Here is an 18,878-nt window from a genome sequence, read left to right on the forward strand (position 1 = left end):
GCAAGCAAGAGGCCAGACACCCCGGAATGCAAAAGCTGTCGCCTGCCCATAAGTTAGGACACAAGAACATATTCAGAAGGAAAGGCAGGAAGGTCTTTGTAGAAATCAGAGTGCATAGAGGCCCCAGCGTTTGCTGGAGATAAATGATGGCCTTTACGTTGGCACAAATCATTTCCTCTCAGGCTTTCTCCTTTTTCTAAGAAGCATTGCCCTGGGTGATCTCATATAATGTTCTGTCAAAGACACTCCCCTCCCCCTGCCTTCATAATGTTACTGAAGGACAACATATATCCTGGGATTACTTGCAATCTCTTTCTTTCTGTTATTTCTTCTAGACATTTGATTCTGCTTTCAGTTAGATGGCCTACCTAATTCTTCAGATGAGATACAGACACTTCTCTGTTTAAAATAAGAATGACAAACGGATTTTCATATCAAGTAGAAACTCCTATCAGGATCAACAAGGTCCAGTGCTATGGTATATCATGGATTCTGTCCTGGGTGTGGAAAAGGAAAGAGCTGGGATATAGGCCAGATAGTCACTATTCTTAATCCTGGCATGAGTTGAGCCTACTACAGGTAACAGTACATTTAAAACATGACAGTGGAATTTAGTGGTGAAATCCCAAGGCATTCTTTTTGCAATGAGGAACAAGAGACTTATCATCAATAATAATGCTTTGTGAAATACTTTAGCCAAATGATAAGACAGGCAAATAATTATATGCTATAAATACTGAAAAGATAATAACAAATCTCTCCTTAGTTTTAGATGACATACTGCCTTCCCCAACCCTCTAGAGGAACTAACAGCTCTTAGAAAAATGGAGATTTTATTTTTTTAATTGCTAGTAACTAAAATGTTTAAAATTCTAAAGTTAGGGCTTCTAGAATAAAAATTACTTCCTAAATTAGAACCTCTCTCCCTGCATTGCTCTGTGAAAGTCAGATAAAAGCAGAAAAGAAAATGAATGAGAGTCCATAATCTCCATTTTCAGCATTAACTACAAGAAAGATATACAATGTAGACTTACTTTTTTTTTTTTGCCAGTCCTGGGGCTTGGACTCAGGGCCTGAGCACTGTCCCTGGCTTCTTCTTGCTCAAGGCTAGCACTCTGCCACTTGAGCCACAGCGCCACTTCTGGCCATTTTCTGTATATGTGGTGCTGGGGAATCAAACCCAAGGCCTCATGTATATGAGGCAGGCACTCTTGCCACTAGGCCATATCCCCAGCCCTATACAATGTAGAGTTCAAAGTACACACATATCTCTTGGTCAAAGTTGGCCAGAAGCTATGCTAGTTAATACAACAAAAAGACATTTCTTGGGAAAAAGAAGTTCTTACAGGTGAAAGGTAAAGTTACCAATAGGTAACTTTGACATTCCAATTGCTGTTGTCTCTCTAGTCATGACAAAAACAACTTCAGCTTAGAAGTTCATAATTTATTGGGAGAAACATTTCCAGGTCATTACCCTCTGTGGTCTCTTTAAACCAACTGCTACTTGAACTAAAGGTCTAGATGTACTGCTTTGGATAATCAAAAGAGGCTTATGTTGAGCCTCTAGCAAGACACTACCAAGATAAATCCTCTTTTTCAGAAGAGAAATTGTTTCACGTAGTGTATGTGTGTGTGTCTGTGTGTGTGTGTGTCTGTGTGTGTGTGTGTGTACTGGGATCATGGCTTGAATGGTTTCATCCTCTAACTTGGCTTATTTGATTTGATTTTGGGTCTGTCACAACTCACTGCGACTGGGGACAAGGCAGTAACAGACAGGAGACAAGACCAGACCGTGGAATTGAGGTTTGAGGTACCAGGGGACCCGTAACCTTTTGCCAGCTTCAGGTCCCAAAGTTCCATTCACCAAAGGTTTTATTGTGTTGCGGTCGGGAAGTATATGCAGATAGTAAGGTGTAAGCATCAACATGAGACAATATTTTGTATACAAATGATAGGTGATTTCCTCATCTCAGGAACTAGAGCTAAATCTTAAACAGCTTACAATTTGCATAAACCTTAATCTAAATTTGCATAAACCTTAGTCTACATCCAGGCTCCCAGGCAGTTTAGGTGGAATTAGCCCTTGCCCAGGATAGATCTGAATTCCATTTAAGCCAGGAGTGATTGACTTTTCCAAGAAAGTCTTGCTGTTCTGAGTGAGAATATGTTGGGAGAAGGCCTTTCAAATTTCCAATCCTTTTGGGTCTCTCAGCTTGGCTCTCACAGTGTCAGTCATGGGGCATGAACTCAGGGCCTGGGTGCTATCCCTGAGCTTTTCTGCTCAAGGCTCATGCTCTACCACCTTGAGCCACTTCTGGTTTTTCTGATGATTAATTGGAGATAAGAATCACTCAGACTTTCCCTGCCAAGGCTTGTTTTCAGCCATGATACTCAGATGTCAGCCTCCTGAATAGCTATGATTATAGGCATGAGCCACCAGTGCGCCTGGCTTAATCTCATACATTCTTTAATTCCAATTAATGTGTCAGGATTCTGCCCCTGATAACCATACCATAAGCCTGAGGTATGGAAAACTACACCTGCTAGGAAGACCCTTGACATATGGGAAGAGCAAAAATGGCATTTTTCGTTCCCAAAGAATGAAACAGGAAAAAGATACATTGGGAACAAAGTAATATACCTCTTCTAGCAACCTGCTATAAACCAAACTCCTAAAGTGGAAAGTGAAGTGGGCATATGTATCTAGACATATGTGAGGAACACATGAAGCTAGTTGTTTCTCTGCCGTGAGCAGTGTTGTCAATACAGATATTAATGTGTGCCCAAGATGACCAGTGGACTTCCTGTGGAATGGGATGGAGAGATGGCAGGGATTTCAAAGCCAAGGCAAGTGGCAGAACTCAGCTGCCGTGCCATCACAGAATTCAGAACTCCCGGGGAGGAAGAGCCATTAGCCCATCTGTGGATTACAGAGCCAGAGATGGGAGCCCAGGATCCACGCCCACCTCCTGTGGATTCTTGAGCACCATGAAGCAGTCCTCTAAAAACAAAACAGAAGGAATTTGAAAATGGAACATTCACCTGCGTGTGATGGTTCAAATTGAAAAGGACTGAAATAATGCCAATTGTTCTCTCTCTTTCTGTGTGTGTGTGTGTGTGTGTGTGTGTGTGTGTGTGTGTGTGTGTGTGTGTGTGTGTGATAGAGAGAGACAGACAGAGAGAAAGAGAGAGGCAGAGACAGAGACAGAGACAGAGACAGAGACAGAGACAGATCCCTGCCATTCCTACCAGGAAGCATCCTTTCATCAGCTCCCGTGTTGTGACTGTACTACCCTCTAGAGGCTACAAGGAGAAGTGCAGGGTCTGAGGTCTCACCTTGTCAGAGTCTCCCATTAGCCTGAGTGTGTCCAGGCCCCAGGGGCTGCTGGCCCATAGTTTGCTGTGGCTCCTGGCCTTCCTTTCGACTGGTAGTGGAGATCCCTGAAAGGCTGATGGTCCTTGCATGAGAAGCATTGCTACTGAAATCCTTTCTTAGACACAAAGTCACAAGTTAAAACACAGTTTTCAATCACTAATGAAATGGCAACACTTTTCTTTAAAGAATTTAGCACCTCCCTTATTACCATAAAATCTAGTAAAATTCTAGCACCCCGCATACACTGCAAATTTAAAGATTGAATCACATAATGAGTATACGGCTTATCTACCTATTTCTAAAGAATTTTTCTGGTTGTGTTTTAAAAAGAAACAATCCAGCAATGTGCACTGTAAACATTTTGATTACAAAGTCTTAGTACTGCCATTACTGTGGCAGCTACATCAAAACTGCTTACAAATTCAGTTTCTTAGAATGCAAAAATTCTTTCAAAACCTGCAAGAGCTCTTCTTGAGCCAGCTCAAGCACTGCCAAGCTCATTGCATGTGCAAGGTTCTCAGCACTTTCCTGTGATTGTGCTTGTGCATTCACTCAGACAACATCTGTACTGGAGAGCCACACAAAAGCTCAAAGAACTTGTACTTCCTTCCCAGTCATTGATTGCTTCCTGTAGACCAGCCATATCACTGCTTGTCTCTCAGCACCCATGGTGCTAATAACTCTTTAGATTGCAACCTTCACTTGGCATTGTCTGTTGGGGAGACTTGTGGAGAGAGCACTCCCACTGTGGTGCCTCCAGACCCCTCAGAGCCTGGATCACCTCCATCACCAGCATGTCAAAAATCATGTCACCAGCTGTCAGGTTAAACCAAGTCAATGATGTTTTCCAGCATCTTAGCAGCTTTTCCCATGTCAAACTCGTGAGCATGTAGTACAAATGTTTGGCACTAGTTTTAGTGCAGTAACCAAGCACCTTCAACTTCCTCAAGATGCCATATTGAACTTCCATTCACACATGCAGTTTGTTTTATTTATTTATTTTTTGCCAGTCCTGGGGCTTGAACTCAGGGCCTGAGCACTATCCCATCCTTCTTTTTGCTCAAGGCTAGCACTCTACCACTTGAGACACAGCGCCACTTCTGGCTTTTTCTACAAATGTAGTGCTGAGGAATCAAACCCAGGGCTTCATGTATACAAGGCAAAAACTCTACCACTAGGCCATATTCCCAGCCCCACACATGCAGTTTGTACAGCACCAATATTAACACTTTCTCCAGCCTCCACCAAGAGCTTCTTAAGGAAACTGCTTACTAACATTGCTAACTCATCTCCATCTATGAGATAAAAGTCACCATCTGCACCACAATCAGAATCCACAATTCTGTTGGCATAACCACGGAAGGAGCAGCAGCTCTCCACTGGGATCCATTTCTGTTCCAAATCAGAGGAGAGATTGGAGGGCACTTGGTCAGGAATCTGTGATCAGCATGTTCACAAGGCCATCCTGATGTGTCCTGAAGTGTGGAACCACTGCTCCCAAGTTTTTGAATTGGGCTTTCTCCACCAGATTCCCACACACTGCTCAGATACATGTAGTTAGCTGGTTACACAGACCCAAACCTTGTAGAATCTTGCTGGTAAGTTCCACAAAAGCTACCGTTTCTAACAGTAGCCTTCTATCCTGGCCTTTCTGTATAGACCACTGGAATTTTGACAGCATACTGCGCAGCTGGGGAGTTATCAAAAGCCATCATCTTGGAATTGACCTCCTAATAGTTATACCATTCTCAGTAAAAGCTTCTCACTGCTGAGTGGATAACTATGCCAGCATCTTGCTGCTGATCCATGACTTCCTTCTCACTAATGCCAAAAAGCACTCTGCAATCTTGTTCCTTAGCACTTGCCAAACAGGTGGTATGCTCCTCCCAGGAAGAGGCCAGCATGTCACCAAAAGGATCAACCACTTCCACATTGTTGTCTTTGCCAGGCACTGGGCTTCCCTCCACTGGCAGAGACACTCTTCTATGTCCCACTATTGTCTCTAGACTTGCTAATACTTCTTCATTACCTGTTGTAGTCAAAAAATAAAATTGTGGGACCATTACTCATTAGTATTTATGAGCATAGACTTTGCCATGTAAGTGAATTGAACAGCTGGTGCCAGTGGCTCATGCCTACAATCCTAGCTATTCAGGAGGCTGAGATCTGAAGACAGAGGTTCAAAGCCACCCCTGGAAAGCAAGTCCATGAGACTCTTATCTACCAAAAAGCCAGAAGTAGAGGTGTGGTTCAAGTGGTAGAGTGCTAATCTTGAGCAAAAAAGCTCAGAGACAATGTCCAAGCTCTGAGTTCAAGCCCCAGGAGCAACACACACACACACACACACACACACACACACACACACACACAATGGTAATGTTAAAATTAATCCTGACATACTCAAAATATCCAGAAAGGACTTTGCAATTCTCACTTTAGGCCCCAGGGAACAGGAAAAACAAACACAACTATGTAGTTTGTGCAAATTTACATTTCTATTGTAATTTAACGATATAGTCAACATGTTTCTGACATCACAGTCATTAATAAAAATTTTTACATTTACTCCCAACTAATTTCTTTTAAAAAATGGTGTTTTAGGTTTTGCTGATTGGAAAATTATGGTATATTATCGATAATTTCAAAACTATGGAGAGTATAGTATTAGAGAGTTAATGAAACTAACATAAAATAGGCTCAAACAAACTTGTTATACAATGAAAATACTTGTTTTGTTTTTTTGTAATTTATTTATTAATTAAAGAAAAAATTTTTGACAAGGTGTTGTGCAAAAAGGGTACAGTTACATAGTAGGGCAGTGTGTACATTTCTTGTGATATCTTACAAGGGTGTAAGAAAAACAGGGTTTTTCTTTCCCTTCTCTAGGTCGGTAGACATATATACAATATACAATGTACCAAGAACATATACAGTAGCCACGTGGCCTACGCCCAAGAAAATTCGCCTAGGGCTTTAAATGTAATGTAGACAATAGACAATATGTCAACAATAGTCTTATATGAACGTACATACATAGCTTTTTTTTTTTTTTTTTTTTTGGCCAGTCCTGGGCCTTGGACTCAGGGCCTGAGCACTGTCCCTGGCTTCTTCCCGCTCAAGGCTAGCACTCTGCCACTTGAGCCACAGCGCCGCTTCTGGCCGTTTTCTGTATATGTGGTGCTGGGGAACTGAACCTAGGGCCTCATGTATCCGAGGCAGGCACTCTTGCCACTAGGCTATATCCCCAGCCCCATACATAGCTTTTGAGCTATTGTGATCCATTGAGAGTTCAATTGAAAATAGTTGTTAATGCAAATATTCTTTTAGGTCTTTTCTGAAAAAAGTTGACTTAATCTTATTTTAACTGCTATTACAGTCTTTGCACCTTACATAATGGTCTATTTTCGTGGTGGCTTAGAGAAGAAGCAATCTACTTCATGTTTATAATGTTTCTAATAAGCATTGCTGAAGACTGTTAAGTAGCTAGGAGCAGATAGATTGGTTTAAATGATTTTTAAAGCAGACTAAAGACACACAATGACTTTCCAGAACATTAATCATTACTAGCACATCTCTACGTGGTCATTAATGCTCAATGCTGAGTTTTGACGTCCCTCCCATTTTCTTGTTTAGTCACCATACATACATTGGCACTCTGGACCACAGTATCTAACTCGATGAGCTTCAGGCATGTTGGATTTTCCATGAGATTGTTCTCTGTGCATGAAACACAAAGTGCCCAAATGTGGACTACCCATCAATCCCCTCAAGACTCTCCCTTGGTCAGTATTCACTATCACCTACTTAGTCAACCCTGAAGCTACAGTAGTGTGTGCTTTAAAATTGCTAACCACATTTTCTTTTGATGTGCCAGTATTGGGGCTTAAACTTAGGGCCTGGACACTGTCCTTTAGCTTTTTGGCTCAAAGCTGGTGCTTTGCCATTTGAGCCACAACTGCACTGCTGGCTTTTTTTGTGGTAATTAATTGGAGATAAAGATCTCATGGATTTTCCTTCTCAGGCTGGCTTTGATCCTTAGATCTCAGCCTCAAGAGTAGCGAGGATTGCCAGTGTGAACTAAGGGCACATGGCTTAAGAATAGATTAAATACAACATAACAGCCATATGAACTGTTGTATAGTCAACTTGATTTAATAAGTGCATAATGTATATAATTATTTAAAAGTGTTTTATATCATAAATATACTTTTATTCATCAACAATACCTTTCTAAAGCTGAAAGAAAGAATGAATAAGAAAGCACACACATAAATCAATTGATGATTGCTTTCACTTAGGAACACAGGTAAGAAATATGTATTAAATAATGAAATCTAGCAATATATTTAAAAACTGGCATAACCAAATAGAACTGGAGTTGGGAATTAAAGAAAACTTCAAATACTAGGAAAGCATGATTTACTATCATAAGTATTATAATTGTTCTATAATGTCAACTAGCCATTCTTCATAGTTTAAAACTACTTAAGATAGAGTCAGTCTTCCAGAAATGTTGAAGCTTATTTCCTTGAAATCAGTAGTAAACATCTCAAGTAACAATAAAAGTGTTTTCCAATGACTAATGTATGAAACTGTAACCTCTCTGTAATTCAGTTTGATAACAAAATCTTTAAAAAACAACAACAACAATAAAAGTGTTTTCCTTCCATTAGAAAAGAGGCACAGTTTGTGCTAACCATTCATAGTCAACAATTATTGGTATATCAGACACTACTGAACGATAAGAGAAATAGCATAAAAATGAAAAAAAAATGCCCTTCTTGCTCGTTTTCTCTAATCCTGTTTACAAGAGAGCTCAGATTCTCCAAAAGGAGGGATGCAAAAGTAGCATATATTAATATCATATCACCATACTATTACAGAAAGACAGGCCACAACTTTGTCCACTTATGGGGACTGTTAGACCAGATCAGAGGCACCTGAGCCAGGTATTTTAGGGCCAGGCATCCAGAGCCTAAGCTGCCAAATACACCTCACCTTCCAGTCCTCCAACACAAGAAGTGAAAACCCAAGCCCCGCTTGCTTACCAAATTCCAACTGCTATATTATACTCCAGTTGCTATATTTTGTTAATTTGTTCAGTAAGCTTATAACCAAAAAAAGTCTCCTTATGAAGTGACATTTGTCAGTAAAGCTTGAAGCCCTCAAAATGGGATTTTCAGAGTACCCAAAACAGGGCATAGGTAAACTAATAATCCTGCTACTTAGTTTGTTTTTGCAAACACATTTCCCTAATATGTTAGATCATTCACTACAATTATATGGGCAAGACAGGCAGCTGCTTCAGTGAGATCCTAAATAATCTAACAAATTGAATAAACACTAATTTGTTTATTTGTTGATACCGTTATGGAATTAGCAAGGTAGCCTGTTTCTCAGCATGAAAAGCTAAGAGCTAAATTATTTAATTATGGCTTATTTCTGTTACACGTTAAATGGAAAAATCTATTGTTCAGAAACTAAAACAAAATATGTTGTTAAAAAGAAAGAACATTTATCCTGGGCAAGGTGACTCACACTTGTAATCCTAGCTACTACAGAGGCAGAGACTGAAGGGCTTTTTGGTAGCTCACTGGAGCTAAGAGATCACAGATATTCCTGCCTGGGCTGGCTTTGAACCACAATTCTCAGATCTCAACCTCCTTGAGTAGCTAGAATTACAGGTGTGAGCCACTGACACCTGGCTATCCATTTTTATTAATTGACACAACTTACTAAATTTCAAGGAAATGTTCAAGAAAGTTAGCTTCATTGTTTTTTTCTCTATTTAAGGTTAAAGGAAATTAATGTGCCGAAGTGCCATTGTTTTTCCATCTAGAGAATGCATTTGGAAGAAAGGAAATGTTCACTTCAGGCTGCCCTTGTTTCCAGAATGAGAATACACTGAAGAACAAGCTCGAGCCCCTTCTCACTGCCTCTAACTGGCATTCCTCCAGACAAACACAGACACGCTTACTTGGTAAAGTACAGATTCACAATTAACTTATTAGGTAGAAGGGGATATAATTATACATTTTGAGTTGGAGAACTCTGACCTCCCCAAAACTTCATATTGCTGATGTTTAAAAGACTAGAAATTATTTCCCCACATTTTATCTTAAATAATATTGGCCAGGAAATGAAATTACTAAATTTCCAAACAAACATCTATGTTCATCATCAGCTATCACCGTAATGATGTTTTGAATTATGTATTCAGTGGGGTTTTTTTCCAGTCTGTTTTATAGTTTCATTTCCCCTTTAGAATATGTAACAAGTACCAAACAATCTACCCTAAATCATCATGAACCAGGTGACTGTCTTTTTGGAAGGATTATGTTTGCCACATTTAGGCTCTGAGAATATTAGTCAGGGAAGTTCACCAAGTATGAATTACTGCATCCACAGTGAAGGACTTGTTATCACTCCTGGTCGCACATTAAATACCAAGAAGGAAGATTTAAAAAACTACCCATGGTCCAGCCCTTCCTAAGGATTCTAGTTTAAATGGTAGACAGTAGAGTCTGTCATGGCTTAAAATTATACAAAAGAGTGATTTTAATGTGAAAAAAAAGTTCACGCCCTCAGAACTGGTGATAAATGGCTGAAAAACTTGAATCTATCTGAATCATCAATGAGGCCTCTCCCCAGACCAGTGTAAGAGAGGAAAACAGAAACGAGGTTCATATTCAACACACCTCTCTGTTCAGATATGCAGTTCTTTCCCCTCACACTGATGGGTTCTCTGACACTAGCTCAAGATCCTATGATTCAATTCAATTCTGGCCCTAACCAGAGTTAGCACAGCCCCTAAGGGTTAAGAGCTCAGTCCCACAGACTGTTGCCCACTTCTGATGAAACTATCAAGTAGTAGCTCCCTGATCATCCATGACTTACACTGGGTTAACTATAAATCAAAGGCTCCAGTAACACTCTTTTCAGGTTCTGCTAGCATGATTCACAAAAACCAATTAAAGAGATTACATATGATTGCAGGTCTATTTCAAAGATTTTAAAGGCTATAAGTGAACCACCAGATGAAGAGTCAGTCACACAGGGTGTACTTTAAAAGAGTCTGGCACACAGACACCCCTGTCCTGTGGAGTTGAGGTGCACTCCCCCCGCCGCCCACCCCCCCCCCCACCCCGCCAGCCCTGGATGTATTCACTAGCTGGAATCTCCCCAGATCCCACACCTCGGGGAATTTTATGGAGATTTTACAACTAAGACTGATAATGAACTCGATCTTGAACCCCTTCTCCCTCCCCAGAGGAGATTCCAAGCTTTGAACCATAGCTTAGTCTTTCTGATCATCAGTTCTTATGTCATAGGACACCAAGAGTTGCCTCATCAGCCAGGTCTAGTGACATGCATTGGCAGTCCCAACACCTGGAAGGCTGAGTGAGATGCAAGGATCATTCACTCTGGAAGTTTTGAGACTAACGTGGCAACATAGTGAGATCTCCGTTGCAAAAACAAAAAGTCATCACTAGGACAAAAGAGATTCCAATCTTCCAGAAAATTCCAAGGGTTAAAAGATCAGGAACCGGGGCTGGGAATATGGCCTAGTGGCAAGAGTGCTTGCCTCCTACACATGAAGCTCTCAGTTTGATTCCCCAGCACCACATATATGGAAAACGGCCAGAAGGGGCGCTGTGGCTCAGGTGGCAGAGTGGTAGCCTTGAGCGGGAAGAAGCCAGGGAAGGTGCTGAGGCCCTGAGTCCAAGGCCCAGGACTGGCAAAAAAAAAAAAAAAAAAAAAAGATCAGGAACACTGAGTCAAAAATGAAATATTAGAATAAAGATGCTCTGCTCACCCTATCACTAAGTAAATTAAAAGGGTTTCAGGAGCTCTATGAAAGGAGCTAGAGAAAGAGAGAGAGAGAGAGAATATAGGCAGACAGACAGACAGAGATATATGTATATCCCATAGACTCAATCAGGATTTCTAATATGAAATGACCTAGAAGTCTGAATTTTTGTGAATTGCTTGAATTAATTTCCACTTTCCTCTCAACAATCCTCTGTGACGTTTCCTGACATGTTAGCATACTGTAACTGCTACACTAAATCTCCATTGTAAGCCTTTGTTTCTTCTATGGGATTATTTTAGGGAGAGGTCTTCCTTTTCCCTCCTTCTCTTCCTGTTGAACACTGTCACAAGATTTATTCCACAAATGCTACATGGTTACCGACATTTTGACAGAAGGTACATTTTATCACTTTGCCACATCAAAGGATCGCATCGAAACATAAAAACACTTTCAAAAAGAATAGCTTAATATTAAGCATAAAACTTTTATCAAAGGTCTGGGAATATGCCTTAGTGGCATGAGTGCTCGCCTTGTATACATAAAGCCCTGGGTTCAATTCCCCAGCACCACATACATAGAAAAGAGCCAGAAGTGGCGCTGTGGCTCAAGTGGTAGAGTGCTAGCCTTGAGCAAAAAGAAGCCAGGGACAGTGCTCAGGCCCTGAGTCCACGCCCCAGGACTGGCAGAAAAAAACAAAAACAAAAACAAAAAAACTTTTATCAGACATTTCTGGCTCCAGTCCGTTCTTCACCTTCAACAAGTTGGGATCTGCAGTGGGCAAGATGAGGGGTTTCTCCGCCAAAACTCATGTTGAAATTTAATTGGCAAGGTAATAGCATTGAGGGATGGTGAGGCCTTTAATAGGCATTGGGTCATGAGGTCTCTGCCTTCATGAAGGAACTAATGAAGTTCCCGTGAGAACTAGTTATCACCACTGGGTTTTTCTAAAGCAAGCCTAACACCTCCCTGCCCTTGCACACATGCTCCCTTTCCATGCATTCCCATCTGCCCCTTGCCAGAAGCCAGCAGTACCAAGCTCTTAGATTTCCAAAACCATGAGCCCAAACAAATGTCTTTTCTTTATAAATTATCCAGTCTTGTGCATTCTGTTGTAGCAACAAAGAACAGATGAAGATCCATGTCTTATGGCTCTGCTTTGATGCTAATTCCACTTGTAGAACCATCAGCATCTGTAACTCCTTCCCAAATTATGGCAGGAGCCTCCTCCATCCCCATTGCGTACCCCTTTCCATCCCTACACCAAGGTGCAAATCAGCAATGGCACAAGGCTTAGGGAGGTTGTAAAGACTGGTAGTTGCTGATTTCTGCGTAATATAAACTTCAGACATTTCTGGCCCCAGTCCATTCTTCACCTTTAACAAGTTGGGATCTGCGGTGGGTAAGGTGTTAATCATATCAAAGTGTAACCTTCATCAATCGACTATTAGACTCCACACATTCTACTCAACATATCTATGGTTCAGGAGAAGTCAAATGATTACATCTGCCACTTTTTGAGGGGTAAATTGAGGCATGCTATGAGGTATGTTTGGCCAAAGGAGTGGGAAATAAAGTGGTAGAGCCAGTCATGGTGGCCCATGACTATAATCCTAGCACTCAAAAGGTGGAGGCAGGAAGAGTGTGAGTTCCAGTCTAATCTGGGGAAGAACAAAATGAAGGAAGAGGAAGAGAAGGAAGGGGAGGAAAAAAAGAAAGAGGATGGAGAAAGAGAGAAAGCTGTTGGAACATGGAATTTAAACAGATGATGACATTGATCATTGCTTACTTCGGTTCCTTGCTTGAGACTCTCTCACTCTCCTCACCAGAGGGGACCCTGCATTCCTGTGGCCTCACCCTCCTGCCCAGGAAGAGCAGCACCCAAGTACTCCCAAGACAGAAGCCCCAGCCCTTGATTGAACACGGTGGCTGCCCTGTTTATCACTTAGTAGAGCCACTGCTCCAGCTGGCTATTCCGCAAATCTCCTTCATGTCGTAGACCCCTCTTCTGTTCCATGCCTTGTTTCCCTTGGGCTTCTTCAGCATCTTTGCATTGTCCTTACACCAGGTACCTTTTCCAGTATACACAATTTCTGTGTTTCCTGCTCTTCATCCCACCTATTTTTCTTGTCTCCCTTACTGAGCCTTCACAGGTCTTCCTGTCAATGCTTTCCTGTTCTACTTTCTCATCCAAATTCCTTCAGTAATCTGTCTTTACAGAGTAATCTGTGTAACAATGAAGCGATGGAATCTGGTAGTCTTATGCTAGCTCTGATTGGAGTATCAAAGCACAGTCTATCAATCTTACAAGACTGGAGAAAGAGTCATTGTATCCTGACACCACATATACTCTGTCAGTAAGTGATTGAGAAGAGTGGTCTGTTCTCTTATAATTCAAATCTATTGTAGAACATTTCATACATAGGACCACTTTGCAAATGCAGCATTAATTCTGTCACCATAAGCAGGATGACAAGCATATTGTTATCCAAAGGAAGTCATGCTATTTCCTAAGTAATTTTCAAGGGTTATAAACCTCCAAATTCATCAGCAAATTTGACTGCAACATATAAGTCATTAAGAAATTTCTCTCCTGTAAGTGAAATTCATCTTTAGAGCCCACCATAATTGCTCTAAGCCATTGAATCATTCAAGGGGCACAGGAAATGATAATGTGGAACTAGTATATTAGATATAAATTCACATGCACACCACTATAATTTCACACCATAGCAACTTAAATGGAGAGGCAGTTAAAAATAGACTGTAGATTAATTACTTTAAAAATAAAATTAACCCTAAGGGTTCATGTCTCAATAAACATGGAAGAAAAGAAGTTGGCACATCTTCCATTCCTCATTACTAGGTACACAATAGGTGCCCAGCAATTTTTTTTAATCATATAACAAATCAAAGCTTCATGCTAGCTTGTCCTAGAATCACTATTCACTCTCCCTAGAAATAATGGGACTCTTCTCTTTCTAGAGCAACAACAGTTCTTCAAAGCTGTGAGGATTAATACCTCTTTAGATGAGTAATTATAGATAAATTGTCTTTTCTGTCTGGAATTATAGAACTTCAGGAAGGTTTTCTCGGTTTAAATAAGAAGATTCAATTGGAAGGTCATAACACCAATCTTTTTGTTGTTGTTGTTGTGGTTTTGTTTTGTTTTGTTTTTGCTTGGACCCAGGATTCAATTCAGTATCTGACACTTTCACTCATTGTCTGGTGCTCTACAACTTGAACCACATCTCCAACACCTCCAACATTAACATGCCATCTTTATACTACTTAGTGATCACCAGAAAGGTCTGTCTAACAGTCACAGTTGTATCTGCTTCCTTTCTCCTCTTCCTCTTCACTCTCCATGCCCTCTCTTTCCTCTTTTTGTTCACCCCAAATGAACAAAGATAAACTTTTAAGATATTGTTAGCAACGTTGACCAACAGGACCCATTGAGTTCTTCTGGAAATGAGTGCCAAGAAATCAGACATCAGCATTCCTGATCTGCTTCCTCAAAAAAACAAACAGACAAAAAAACATAGAACTACACTATGATCTAGCCACACTATTTCTGGCATTTATCCAAAAGATTATAAATCAAGATACAGTAAAGACACTTGCACACTCATGGTCTTTACTGAACTAGTCACCATAGCCAAGTTATGCAAAGAGCCCAGACATCCTTCAATGGATAAATGGATCAAGCAAATGCAAATGTGATCTACACACACACACACCGGACTCAATGGATTCACTGCTAAATTTGACCAGATTTTTGGAAAATATAAAGGAAACTTTTCCTATGAAGTCAGTATTACTCTGATGCCAAAACAAAGGATTTAACAAATACAAGAAAACTACAAGCCAGTTTCCTTGATGAGCATGGATGCAAAATTTCTCATTTGGACAGTACATTAAAAACATCAAACACCATGATCAAGTGGGTTTCATATCAGAGATTCAAGAAGGGTTCGACATATACAAATCAATAAACATAATACAGCACACAAACAGAATACAGACAAAAATCACATGATTATCTCAACAGATAAAAGAAAAACCTTGAAAAAAATTCAATATCCCTTCATGATAAAAGCTCTAAATTAATGAAAAAGGGAAAGAACATACCATAACATAATGAAAGCAATATATGATAAACCAAGTCTGTACTAAATAAAGAACAGCTGAAATCATTTCTTCTTACGTTCACAATGAGGCAGAATATTTATTCTTCCCATTCTTTTTTTTTTTTTTTTGCCAGTCCTGGGGCTTGAACTCAGGGTGTAAGCACTGTCCCTGAGCTTCTTTTGCTCAAGGCTAGCACTCTGCCACTTGATCCATAGCACCACTTCTGGTTTCTTTTCTGTGTATGTGGTACTGAGGAATCGAACTCAGGGCTTCATGCATGCTAGGCAAGTACTCTACCACTAAACCACATTCTCAGCCCTTCTTCCCATTCTTACTCTATATAATGCTTGCGTTCTTAGAGCAATAAGGCAAGAGAAGGAAATTAATTTCCAAAATAATCAGCAAATTGCCAGGCTGGAAGAATGGCTTAGTGGAAGAGAGCCAACTATGAGCAAGAAGGCCAAGTGACCACAAGGTTCATTGAGTCCAAATTCTGATAGTGACAAAAGTAAAAAGGAAGCCCGGCACTTGTGGCTCAAGACTGTAGTCCTAGCTACTCAGGAGGCTGAGATCTGAGAATCATGGTTCAAAGCCAGTCTGGGCAGGAAAGTCCATGAGACTTTTATCTGCAATTAACCACCCAAAAACCAGAAGTGGTGCTGTGCCTCAAGTGGCAAAGCACTAGCCTTGAGCTGAAGAGCTCAGGGACAGCACCCAGGCCCAGAATTCAAGCCCTACAACTGACCAAAAAAAAAAAAAAAAAAAACAGAAAGAAAGAAAGAAAAGAAAAGAAGAGGAGGAGAGAAGAGAAAATACTGGCTACTTAGTGATGTCAAACTATTTGGTCTGGTGATATCCTAAGATATCAGTGGCTTCACAAATATTCATGCTGACAATGCCAGCCTGTGGGCCTTCTCCCTCATTCAGGTCTCCATTCAGAAACCACCTGTTTAGAGCTAAATAATATTCTATTTTGTACAAAATAATACTTCTGAAGTCACCAACAGTGTCTTTGTCTGATATTTTTCTTCTTTGTTTTACTTGTCTTAACCTGACAGTTGTTTATTTCCTGGTCGTTCAGATTCTGTTGCTGGAACCTCCGCTTGATGAACTCATTATCTGTTTCAGGTCGTGCATGCTCCCTTACATTGTAGAACAAGCTCTGGCTGGCAGTAACAGCTCAATGCATTTTGTCAAGTGAAACAAAAGGGAAACAATTCCAAATAAATTTCCTATGATCGAGATGCTGGGCCAGGCATAGAAAGCAAAATTGGACTTAACCTCTGCTCTCAAGGGATCTTCCCACTCGTTGGATGACACAAGACAGTAATAGAGAAGGAAATGACAATAGGTGGTAGCAGGGGCTATGTACGGAAAGGAAAAATCTAAAGAACAAAATACAGTGGGTTTCCTGGAGAACATGAGAGCTAAGCTCCACTGCAGAGGAACAGTAATGACTGCCTGGTTTCCATGGGAGTTAGACTTGTCCCTGTAAATGAGGATCTTGCCATACTCTGTTGCAGAGTTGTGTGATGTCTCATTTCCCATGATATGATAGGTGCTGGCATGACAAAACTTTAGGGATTCCTAAATCAGAAATAAAGCTAAGGAGAGAAAAGAAGAATTCAAGGCAAAAGGAAGATTTTGAATAACCAACATTGTGGTGTTTTGTTTTTTTAATAACTTGAGTAGAGGAATTTACCTGAGACAAGGAGAAAGATTATTTCTCCTTCTGTGCCTCATGGAAATTGTTATAAGGAGAGAATTGAATTGATGGTGCCCAGAAGATGTCTCATTTGCTTTTCCTCTGAAAGAGCAATGGAGAAATACTATCACATATTGATTCAAAAGATTCTGTAGACAGAATGCTTGGGTTCAAATGTCAGCTCTGGTGCTTATTAGCTGTGGTACCTGAAGCAATTTATATAACTTCTCTGTGCTTTAATTTCCTCAACTATAAAATGGGTGGGAGAGGTAGTAATAGCATCTCTCTCACAGTATTGTTAAAAATTATATTTAAATAAGTTATTCGTCCATGTGTCCAAGAGTTCTTCCCACACAATAAGTGTATTATCTGGAGACTTAAAAGGACAACACACATGATTCAAGTGGTAGAGCATCTGCCTAGCAAGCAAAAGCCCCAGTACCTAAAAGAATGACACAGCTATTAGAGAAATCCAACTCAAGATTTCAGGGAGCTGAAGATGTGACTTCAGTTGTAGACAGCACCCACCTACCTAGTGAAAGGCCCAGAACTGCTGAGAAAGATGAGGAGATTAAGACTTTAAGTAAGAAAAAGGAGATGAGAGAGATTTAAACTTTAAGAGTTATATGAGGTTTGTGAGAAACTAACAAGAGAGGAAGGTTAGATGAATTTCTCCTGACATGCGAATGAACTGTGTAGGTAAGCTGTCGGTACTACTCTACCTTACTGTTGCATTTGTGGTCTGTGGTATTCTGTAATGACAAGCCAAAGAAATGCCTAAGACACAGGTCTCACTGTCAATTTGTCAGGTCCAACGTCTGAATTTGTTTGTGTACACAATATATGATTTTTAAAACGGATTTGTATTTATCAGACTCATAAAAGGCTTTTAGAAACAAGCTGAAAAACTCCAGGAAAACTGGAGTGTACACTGCCACTAAGAGTGCATCTTCTTCCCACTGACAAACATTTAGGAAGTTGGATTGTTTTTTCTTGGTGGTACTGGGATTTGAACTCAGGACTTAATGGTTGCTCAGATGGTGATCTACCACTTGAACCTATCTCTAGCCCTGCTTTTTGCTTTTTGCTTGGTTACTTTGGAGATTGAGTCTAGAAAAGTTTTCTGTCATGGCTGGCTTCAAAAATGATCCTTAAGGGCTGGGGATATAGCCTAGTGGCAAGAGTGCCTGCCTCGGATACACGAGGCCCTAGGTTCGATTCCCCAGCACCACATATACAGAAAACGGCCAGAAGCGGCGCTGTGGCTCAAGTGGCAGAGTGCTAGCCTTGAGCGGGAAGAAGCCAGGGACAGTGCTCAGGCCCTGAGTCCAAGGCCCACAACTGGCCAAAAAAAAAAAAAAAAAAAAAAAAAATGATCCTTAAGATCTCAGACTCCTGAGTAGATAGAATTATAGGCATGAACCACTGGCAATCTAGCTTCAATTATTATTTGATGGTCACTTGGTATATTAATTCCTTGATTTTTATTGAGCAATATCTAGGAGATTAGAAAAACACACCTTTAGCTGTGTCTGTGAAGATATTTCCAGAGATGATTTGATCAAAGGGGTGCTGACTTCATGATGGGCTGATCCATTCATGTATTCAAAATCCGAATGGACCACTGTGGGATCCATGGAACTGAGGAAGGTGGCAACAGAGACCGTATCTAGTGCTAGCACTTCCGATTGCTCTTCTCCACTTCCTGTCAATTGTGATGTGAGCTGTTCGGCTATGCCCTCCCCAGTGTGACAGACTGAAACCAGGAGCAAAATAAGTCATTCCTCCAAGTTATTTTCCTCTGGTATTGGTCAGAATGATGTTAAAATTGACTGAACTACTTAGAAAGCATAGAT

General features: G+C 40.6%; 1 pseudogene; it reads right to left on the reverse strand.

Moving 5' to 3' along the window:
* Window positions 1-3,790: 3,790 nt before the first annotated feature.
* On the reverse strand, window positions 3,791-14,555 carry LOC125363926 (annotated as a pseudogene).
* Window positions 14,556-18,878: the final 4,323 nt, after the last annotated feature.

Source organism: Perognathus longimembris, chromosome 15, assembly GCF_023159225.1.
Source record: "Perognathus longimembris pacificus isolate PPM17 chromosome 15, ASM2315922v1, whole genome shotgun sequence".
Taxonomy (NCBI): domain Eukaryota; kingdom Metazoa; phylum Chordata; class Mammalia; order Rodentia; family Heteromyidae; genus Perognathus; species Perognathus longimembris.